The sequence below is a fragment of the Musa acuminata genome, chromosome BXJ3-4 (genome assembly GCF_036884655.1).
Source record: "Musa acuminata AAA Group cultivar baxijiao chromosome BXJ3-4, Cavendish_Baxijiao_AAA, whole genome shotgun sequence".
NCBI classification, from domain to species: domain Eukaryota; kingdom Viridiplantae; phylum Streptophyta; class Magnoliopsida; order Zingiberales; family Musaceae; genus Musa; species Musa acuminata.
The window spans coordinates 34,819,547-34,828,065 of NC_088352.1; positions in this window are offsets into that span (position 1 = coordinate 34,819,547).

The following is an 8,519-nucleotide window of genomic DNA, read 5'->3' on the forward strand; positions in this document are numbered from 1 at the left end:
GCAGGAAAATCATGTTGTGCCGAAGGAACATGTCAGAAGATTGGACGTCGGGCCGGTGGATCGGTCGACGTATCGACAGAAGGCTTCGGGCCGTGAACTCGGGCATCGGGCCAAGAAGAGCGGGTATTGTGCCAAGGATATCGGAGTTGCGGAGTCAACTGGCCGATTGGGCAATAGGCTGCAGGAGAGGACGATGCGCCGAAGAATCGGACGAAGCGTCGAGGGACCAATGACATGTCAGACAACTTGGTTAATTGCTTAGGATTAATTATCTCGATCGAAGTTTTGATTTGTTGTGCAGGATTAACTACGATGAGAGTAAGACAAGCAGCAGGTGTTGCGCCGGAGTCAAGATCATGATCACGTTGGGAGTTCGAGAGTTCGACGGAAGTTCGGACGGTCGTCGGAGGTTCAGCGAGAACAGATCCGAGAAGTCCAGAAGCTTGCCAAGCGAAGCTCGTCGGAACTCGCCAAGTGGATCGTCGCAAAGTCCAGGAGTATGCCGGATGTCCGCAGAAGGATCACCGAGGGTTATCGGATGATCGACGGAAGTTGGCCGGAAACTCGCCGGAAGAAGCGATTGACGCATCGGAGCAAAGCTGCAGAAGTTGTCTTAGAGTTAATCGTAGTTAGCATGATGATTAAGCATGAAAATGGGAGGTGATCCCATTAGCTTAATCTTGGGGCAATTGGGCCCCTGAAAAGATTCAAATTGGGCCGAATGGAGTGAACCATTCGGACCCTGATTGCACCTCTCTGCCAGAGCTCGAAGACTGAGCTTGGTGATTGCATCACCTGGCAGAGCTCGGTGGTTGCATCACCTGGCAGAGCTCGAAACTGAGCTTGGTGATTGCATCACCTGGCAGAGCTCGAGACTGAGCTCAGGCTGATGCACCTCTCTGCCAGAGCTCGAAGATTGAGCTCGGTGGTTGCATCGCCTGGCAGAGCTCGAAACTTGAGCTCTGGCGGTGCTACCTCTTGACAGAGGAGGTTGCACCGCCCAGTCTAGCTCGAAGACTGAGCTCTGGGCGGTTGCCCAGTCTAGCTCGAAGACTGAGCTCTGGGCAGTTGCATCACCTGACAGAGGAGGTGCAACCGCCTGGGCTGTGGGGTTGGGAGGTGCAACCGCCCCAGCCAGGAGGTGCAACCGCCAGGGCTGCGAGGCTGGGAGGTGCAACCGCCCCAGCCAAGAGGTGCAACCGCCCAGAGCTCAGTCTTCGAGCTAGACATGTGATGCATAAGTTTATGCATATGTTCATGTCATCAACATACTTTCATCAACATACTTCTCCCCCTTTGTCATCAACAAAAAGGAGAAGTATCACAATCAAGTGTTTGTGTGTGATATTGGTTCAACTCTTTGCATGAAAATTATAATATCAAGTTTTATCATCATGCAATCTTGGAGCTAGAAGATTTAGCAAGTGTTACATCATGCTTAGAACATTCATGCTATCAAGTTTTAGATATGCAAGTTTTATGGCAACCGCCCAGAGCTCAGTCTTCGAGCTAGACTGGGCGGTGCAACCTCCTCTGTCAAGAGGTAGCACCGCCAGAGCTCAAGTTTCGAGCTCTGCCAGGCGATGCAACCACCGAGCTCAGTCTTCGAGCTCGAGACTGAGCTCAGGCTGATGCACCTCTCTGCCAGAGCTCGAAGACTGAGCTCGGTGGTTGCATCGCCTGGCAGAGCTCGAAACTTGAGCTCTGGCGGTGCTACCTCTTGACAGAGGAGGTTGCACCGCCCAGTCTAGCTCGAAGACTGAGCTCTGGGCGGTTGCACCTCTTGGCTGGGGCGGTTGCACCTCCCAGCCTCGCAGCCCTGGCGGTTGCACCTCCTGGCTGGGGCGGTTGCACCTCCTGGTGCAATCAGGGTCCGAATGGTTCACTCCATTCGGCCCAATTTGAATCTTTTCAGGGGCCCAATTGCCCCAAGATTAAGCTAATGGGATCACCTCCCATTTTCATGCTTAATCATCATGCTAACTACGATTAACTCTAAGACAACTTCTGCAGCTTTGCTCCGATGCGTCAATCGCTTCTTCCGGCGAGTTTCCGGCCAACTTCCGTCGATCATCCGATAACCCTCGGTGATCCTTCTGCGGACATCCGGCATACTCCTGGACTTTGCGACGATCCACTTGGCGAGTTCTGACGAGCTTCGCTTGGCAAGCTTCTGGACTTCTCGGATCTGTTCTCGCTGAACCTCCGACGACCGTCCGAACTTCCGTCGAACTCTCGAACTCCCAACGTGATCATGATCTTGACTCCGGCGCAACACCTGCTGCTTGTCTTACTCTCATCGTAGTTAATCCTGCACAACAAATCAAAACTTCGATCGAGACAATTAATCCTAAGCAATTAACCAAGTTGTCCGACATGTCATTGGTCCCTCGACGCTTCGTCCGATTCTTCGGCGCATCGTCCTCTCCTGCAGCCTATTGCCCAATCGGCCAGTTGACTCCGCAACTCCGATATCCTTGGCACAATACCCGCTCTTCTTGGCCCGATGCCCGAGTTCACGGCCCGAAGCCTTCTGTCGATACGTCGACCGATCCACCGGCCCGACGTCCAATCTTCTGACATGTTCCTTCGGCACAACATGATTTTCCTGCTTTAATTGTCTCATCCTGATCGAAGCATCCTGCGTCACTCAAAACGCAGATTAAATCATAAACATATATCAAGTAGTTTCATCATCAAAATACGAGATTCAACAATCTCCCCCTTTTTGATGATGACAACCACTTGATGACGGAGTTAAACTTAACTCCCGGAGTTTAAACAAACTCCCCCTATCAATATGCCATATTGATAGAACCTTGAATTCAAACTGAATTCAAGTAGACCTACACCGAAATCTTGATCTTTTCTGTGATTCTAAGAGCTCAAAAGTGTTGTAAAGCCTTTAAGTCTCCTCCTTCTGTTCTTCAAGTTTTCAGTTGTAAAGTGAGGAGAGAAAGGTCTGTAAAGGTTGTCTCCTGAGCCTGTCAAAAGGAGAGAAACTGTAAAAGGGTAGTTAGCCTTCGCCCATTGAAGGAAGGCACCTAGTTGACGTCGGCAACCTCGTCGGTGGAGGAAGCCAAAAGTGGAGTAGGTCAAGGCTGACCGAACCACTCTAAATCTCTGGTTTGCGTTTATTCTCGAGCACTTTATCATTACTGCAAACCTCCTTCATTACTACTGCTCTCTGCGCTTTCACGAACAAGTTCTAAGTGCTGTTCTTCCGAATCTGCATTCAGACGTAAATTCGTATTTTCATACATTACTGTTTACGTTTACGTTTGATTCTGCAGAACTGTCTTCCGTGCTTTTACGAACGAGCTTCTTTGCAGTTTACACTTACATTTTGATCCTATTGATAACTGCAAACTTTCCTCTACGATTTTACGAACGAGTTTCAGCATTTAGACGTAAAACTGCATTCAGACGTAAATCGGCTTTCGTCGCTCAATCATCAGATCTCAGTTCACGTTTACGTCTTGATTCCAACTGCATACTGCCTTCTGCGAGTATACAAACAAGTTTCAAAGTTTAGACGTAAATCTGCGTCTAGACGTAAAACTGCGTTTAGACGTAAATCTGCGTTTAGACGTAAATCTGAGTTTAAGACGTAAATCTGAGTTTAGACGTAAATCTGCGTTTAGACGTAAAACTGCGTTTAGACGTAAATCTGCGTTTAGACATAAATCTGCGTTTAGACGTAAATATGCGTTTAGACGTAAAACAGCGTTTAGACGTAAATCTGAGTTTAGACGTAAACTGCGCTTAGACGCAAAACTGCGCTTAGACGCAATCTGCGCTTAGACGCAAACTGCACTTAGATACAAACTGAGAATTTGCTTTTGCATCATAACCGTTTTTGAACGAACGCAGCTTTTGGTTTTTAATCGCTGTAAGATTTCCGCTGCACTAATTCACCCCCCCCCTCTTAGTGCTCTCGATCCTAACACTGAGGACAGACAACATCGCCTTGAGCTATTTCCAAACTCAAAAGAAGCTCTCCCCAAAGCAAGCACGGTGGCAGGACTTCATGGCTGAATTTGATATGGCAATGGAGTACAAGCCTGGGAAGGCGAATGTCGTGGCCGATGCACTGAGTTGGAAGGTGGAATGCGTGAATGCTGCACAATTGGAGGGCAGAGGCCAAGCAAGTCAGTTGCACTCCAACTTCCTTTCCCGAATCAAGGATGGACTGTATAGTGATCCCCAGGCAATTATCCTGATGCAGCTCATCAAAGAAGGCAAGGCACAACGATTTTGGGTCTAGGAGGGACTTGTTTACACAAAAGGGAATAGGGTCTATGTTCCCCGAGTGGACAATTTAAGACGTGAACTCTTAAAAGAGTGTCACGATTCCCTTTGGGCTGGACACCCAGGCATTCACAGAACGTTGGCTCTCGTGGAGAGGGCCTTCTACTGGCCGAAGATGGGGATTGATGTGGAGGAATATGTTCGAACATGCCTTACAAGGTGGAGCAGCGGAAGCCGATGGGACTTTTGGAGCCGTTGCCCGTACCAGAAAGGCCGTGGGAGAGCATTTCCTTAGACTTCATATCAAGCTTGCCACCTGTAGGGGGACTTGGATCGATACTCGTGGTGGTCGATCGGTTTTCAAAGTATGCAACTTTCATTGTTGCTCCCCTACACTGTTCAGCTGAAGAGGTGGCCAGACTGATGATGAAGGGTGTAGTGAAGTATTGGGGAATCCCACACAATATCATTAGTGATCGAGACGCTCGGTTCCTGGGACGATTCTGGACTGAGCTATTCAAATTGTTGGGGTCAAAGTTATACTTCTCTATAAGCCTCCACCCCCAGACGGATGGCCAGACTGAAAGAATAAATTCGCTCTTGGAGCAGTATCTCCGGCACTACGTGAGTGCCAATCAACGAGATTGGGTGAAGCTGTTGGACATCGCCCAATTCTCCTACAACTTGCAGCGAAGCTCTGCATCCAACAAGAGCCCCTTCAAAATTATCACAGGACAACAACCGTCGACTCCGCACACTATGGCAATTGGGTATACTGGGAGTAGTCCATCAACCTATCATTTTGCAAAGGAGTGGCATCGAAATGCAGATATTGCGCGGGCTTACTTGGAGAAGGCGACAAAACGGATGAAGAAGTGGGCAGACTTGGGAAGGCGACCACAAGAGTTCAAAGTTGGCGATTTGGTGTTGGTAAAGCTCCAACCAGCATCACTCCAATTCTTCAGGAACAGAGTCCACAAAGGATTGGTGTGTAAGTATGAAGGGCCCTTCCCAATTATCAACAGGGTAGGCAATGTCTCTTACAAGTTGCAGCTGCCGGCGTGGTTCAAAATTCACAACGTTCTTCACGCCAGCAACCTAAAAGCCTACCACTCGGATCCGCAAGATGCTTCCCAAAGTGTTCCAACTCAACTACCTCCCATCACAGCCTCCTACGAGAAGCGAGTGGAAACCATTCTAGCGGATCGCAAGATAAAGCTACCCAACGGAGCGGAGCAGACAGAGTACTTGGTGAAGTGGCGAAAGCTTCCCCGAACTGAAGCCAGTTGGGAGCCTGAAGACGCCCTACGATATGAAGAAGAAGTCATCAAAAACTACCAATAAGCGTCGACGAGGCTGTCGACAGTTTAAGTGGGGGAGAATGTCACGAATAGTCGTCGCGCACCCGCAATAACTCCGTTCAACGAACCATTCGTCGCTCACACCTGCATGTACAGCTGCTTGACAGCATGTTTTCTCTTGGTTTTGGGTCATTTTACTTGTAAATATGTAAGTTCGAACAAGCTGCAGCGTTGCAAAGCGACCGCTCACCGAACCGAGCAAAACAACCCCAACACAGCCCAAAACAGCTCCGTTTTCGCGTGCCGTGGGAGGTGAGCGGAGAGCTGCCTCCGCTAACCAAAATGTCAGCCATCTCAGACCCCAGGAACCCCCCGGGTGGCACAGGGCTGGATGGGGCTTCGGTTATATACCGGGCGTTGAACTCTCTTTCGCAAGTTCGCACGTGACCTTTACGGGAACTTGGTTTTGCGCCCGGGACCAGGTGAGCGGTTGTTTGTGGGCTTGCAGCTGTTCGTTCATCCTTGAAAGCCTTGTTTTTCTCCCTCTCCCTCTTTTCTCTTGTGCACACATGGTGTTCGACGAATTGCTTGTAAAGCTTCCCTTTTCGCGAGACTTCGGGACTTGTCCGTTGCTCGTTCTTTCGAACTAACTTCTTTCTCTTTTACAGGTCCTTCGGGACCTGCGAGAGGTTACAAAGTGGGCTGATCCTTGCGGAGCAAGATCGCAAGGGCGAAGCGCGACTTAGGCAACGCAAGCTAAGTTCGCGTCTTTGCCACAAGGGTGACTCGCGACTTAGGCAACGCAAGCTAAGTTCGCGTCTTTGGCCGCAAGGGTGCCTCACGCCTTAGGCAATTCCATCTAAGGTCGTGACATCATGTCACTCTGCATTTGCGTTGATGTTGATGTAGTTGCCGAGCATCTACGACAAAGATGGTGGCCTTCTCACCATTGACTTATTGGGTGGATCCCAACTACTACTTGAAGTTGAGGTTGTCGAAGCTTCTATCACTCCCCTCGTTGTTAGGTTAGTTCCGACACCATCTTTCGTTGCTCTATATCTATGTCGGCACCGACACAGATGCGTCAGATGTTGTCTGGGCCAGGTAGACAATCGAAGAAACATAAGACTCGGTCCGATAGAGGTGGACTATGACATCCACGACGGAGCATGCTACATTACAAGAGCCAAAACTGATCAATGATGGACACCGCCCTTTATGGTGTGATGTTAGGCACTAACCAAAGCTCGTCCATATCATTGTCGTCGTGCGAGAGGCCATTGGAGTAGAGGGCAAGTGGGGCCGCGAATTAGTCGAGGGAGCTGATAGAGGGCTTCTTGCACATGGTGGAGAGTTCTGAGTGAGCAGATCTGGGGGAGAGGGAGGGGGTGGGCAAAGGTGCACTTAACTACGGTGGGGTGAGAGATAGATTTAGGGATTCCACAGCACTACTCATAAGAGAATGGGATGACAGAGAAGCAGGGAGATGGGGAGCAGCCACCACCATGTGCGTCAACACCGATGTAGTTTTTAAGCGACAATTGCATCAGCACTGACGTAGATAAAAAGTGGCATGGGGCAAACAACGATGAGGTCAACGGCACGTTTCTCGTGGAGGCGGGTGGGGTCATGGTGAGAGCGAACTTTATCATCCTTAAAGGTGGCCAGAAAACTATGTTGGAGATGCCAATATAGATGTTTTAGTTTAGTAATTATAGGGATGCCAATATAATTTTTTAAAGTATAGGGGCCGAAGCGCTAACGATAGCTAACTACAAGAGATAATATGTAATTAGTCCTAAAAAATAAGGGGCTTAACGTTAGTCACATAATTTTTTTGTTAATTATTAATGTTATTTCATAGCCAAAATATTTAGTCTTTGGATATAAATCCTAAGGTAGATAATCCTTAAGATACATTTGTTCCTTATTTATTTTAATTAATTTATATATAATCCTAAGATAAATCTTATTTTTACTAGGGTCAAATGGAACAATTTGGGTGAGCAGATGATGGGCCTATTCGAGCTATTATATTTATTTATTTATTTTGCTACTATATTTAATTCAAGACACAAGTAAACCATTTAGGATTTACCGCTTCATCTTCCACCAATGATTCATCGTGCTACGTGCTTCAATGCTCCACCACGAATTCAAGGGGAACACACGTGTGGAACTTTTAACACTAACTTAATTTAATGGACTCTCGATTGCTACCCATCACCCGATCCATTTATTTTTTGTTTCCATGAAAAGCCTCTGATACATCAAGGATTAGGAGTAATATTTGAAAAAGTTCCTTTCCACTGTTCAAATTTATTTCTATTAAAATATGTATTAGTATAATAGACTATTTCAATGGTTTACAATAATAAAAAGTTAAAATGGTTTACAATAATAAAAAGTTAAAATATGTTTTCATTCTTTTCGAGATTGGCATGAGAATTAAATATTAATAATATAGATAAAATGATTTCAATGAGAGAATCATAATTGATGCAATTTTAGAAAGCCCGGATCCCATATTATTTTTTAAAGTACTCAAAAATAATATTTTCAATATGACACTTTAATAAATATTTTAATATTTTTTTGAAAAATAAATCTCTAGCTGATAATAAATTAGCTGACAGTATGTAATACATACATTTCATGTGGCAGCATTGGTTGAGGCGTCGCGTGAGTCGCGGTAGGTAGCACCAATTATCTCCAATTTAAAGATACTATTTTCCTTATTTTAGACCAATCTGTGGGACGTGGCGCACATCCGAAGGGCAAGAAGGGCGTTGCACGCATCTTAACGTCACGCTGCGGTTGTCGTAACTTGATACATTGCGTGAGTCGCTGGCGGCAGAGGCAATTCTTTCTAATTTAAAGATACTATTTTCCTAATTTTGGGCAATCTTATATGTGACGTGGCGCACATCCGAAGGGCCATAAGAGCGTAGAACACATCTTGACGTG